The sequence below is a fragment of the Eurosta solidaginis genome, chromosome X (genome assembly GCF_040869045.1).
Source record: "Eurosta solidaginis isolate ZX-2024a chromosome X, ASM4086904v1, whole genome shotgun sequence".
Taxonomy (NCBI): Eukaryota; Metazoa; Arthropoda; class Insecta; order Diptera; family Tephritidae; genus Eurosta; species Eurosta solidaginis.
This window is the reverse complement of record NC_090324.1, coordinates 67,402,647-67,404,873: the sequence shown is the minus strand read 5'-3', so window position 1 is coordinate 67,404,873 and position 2,227 is coordinate 67,402,647. Positions and strand designations below refer to the sequence as shown.

Below are 2,227 nucleotides of genomic sequence, written 5' to 3'. Positions count from 1 at the left end.
GAATGAGCATTTGGCAGACAAGAATGCCCAGTGACCACCAATCAGCTGCATGTCCGGCTGCCATATATTGAAAAGTGCCGCATATAGTTCTGGTAGTAGCCCCTAAACGCAGCCACTTGCTTAATCCAAAATCGGTTAATTTTCAGCGGTCACCAATATGTTTTCCGGCTTAACATCACGATAAATTACACCAACATTGTGTAGAAAATCAATAGCCAGTGGGATTTCCGCTAAATATAGCCTTACAAGATCCACAGATAAATGTGTTATTTTAGAGAAGAGTTCACCGTTCGGCACATATTCTGAAAGTATATGCAAATTACGACGATTTTGCCACGAGTCCACTTGTTGTACAATGAACGGATGATGTCCGCACAACTTTTGAATATCCGATTCGTCTTTTATTTGTTGTACGCTATTCTCCTCAATTATTCTTGACTTCTTTAACACTTTGAGCGCATAAACGGGTGCAGAATGTGGTGGTGGTTGTTGTATTGCTTGGCCGGTATTTTGTTTTTGTGCTACATTTATCAATGATTGTTGTTGTTGCTGTTGTAGTTCTTGTGTGTAATGCTTATTAATTACTTTGAAGACAACGCCGAACGCGCCCTTAGCCACCAAACGTACAATGCGGATTTGTTCGTTGCGACTGGTCTCCTTAAAATATGAGCTGAATATGGCATTGGTAAGTGGCTTATGCCATTGTGTTTTGGAGCGACGCTGCTGTGCTGACGTTAAACTTCTTCGTGATGCCTTATTGCGATTGTGAAATGAATTTCTATTAGCACCGCCAGAAAAGCTTCAATTCAAACGACCACTCAAACTACCAAAACTCCAAGCGGATGCCTGTCTTATCCGTTGTGTTCTATTAGCGTTAGCAGCTGATCGCCCCTCACTTTTGTTTTGTATAGCTTCAAATTTCCTATTTATATTTGCACTCTTACTTTGCGTCTGATGTAAGCTGGTTATTTTGGAATGAGGGCTTCCACCATTTAATTGATGCTGTTGTTTTTCCACTGCTTTTTGTGCCCGCTCAATCAATGACCGTTTTGCGATACTGCTCTTCTGCAGCCGTTGCTTGGAGGTTGTTGTGGCCAGCTCATTCCTGGATGCACTAACACTATTTCCCATTAAAATTTTCGTCTAAAATTCATTTAATTTCGATTTGTTTTGCTTTCACCGTATTTTGTTTTCTACCGCTATGAACTTTGCATTCTTTTTGGAACTTTCTATAAATTACTCGCTCATGAATACTCGCTGTAACTGTTTCGTCGTTTATTTCACTTTGAGATAAGAAAAAAAATAAATAAAAAATTTGTTGTGAAAAAACACATTTGCTACTGAAGAAAAATAATTTTTATGATGCGCTTTTATGCGCGCTCACTTAGAGGCCACGTTTTTCGTTTAATTTTTCATTTTTCAGCTTCTCTTAATGTTTTTATTCTGTTATTTAAATTAGAATGGCCCAATCCTCTTTTCTTTCCGCGAATATTTTTTTTACATCACGTTCAATTGCTGCCTCTATCATTAAAATGCTTGGATCAATACGCTTCTTAGAAGCCAGTTCACATATCCGTGCTTCGGATTGGACACACATTTGTTGAAACGGACATGCACTAAGCAATTGCTCAAGGCCTTTGCCACAAATTTTTTTGGCAGCTCGTCGTTTAGCTGCCCTCCCGCTAATTGTGGCACTGTCTTGGTTAACAATTCTAAGATTCGCAAAGCGCCACATTTCTCAATTCTGTGGAAGATTGATTGCCAAGGTTTAGTAGAGGGCGATTTAACGTCATTCTTGCACGCCCGACACATCCAATCAAGATACTGGTCAGCTGAATTCATTTTAGCCGTCTGATTTTTTGTAGCTTAGGCATCTTCAATATTGAAAAATTAGCAAATGATTGTACTACGGCCACGAGTCGTAGTAAAAAAGAATGAAACAACGGAAAAAATCTTTCGATTAGTCCCGTTTGTTTCAATTCTGAGAAATTTACATTCTATACACGGGCGTGTATGAATGTGCACAATTTTTTTGTCTTTGCGTCTGGTAAATATCTACCAGTGCATGGACTTTTGTAAAGGCAAAATGTTGGGGCCCTGAAAATGGTAGTAGAAGTTTCGTGAAAACGATAACTACGGTTTATATTGGTACCAAAAAATTCCCAATTTTATCGTAAAACAAACAAATCACAAAATAAATCACATCCCAAAACGTCTACCTACCACA

The 2,227-nt window shown here is 38.8% G+C and overlaps 1 pseudogene; it reads right to left on the bottom strand.

Moving 5' to 3' along the window:
* Window positions 1–7: 7 nt before the first annotated feature.
* On the bottom strand, window positions 8–1,131 carry LOC137234611 (serine/threonine-protein kinase S6KL-like; annotated as a pseudogene).
* Window positions 1,132–2,227: the final 1,096 nt, after the last annotated feature.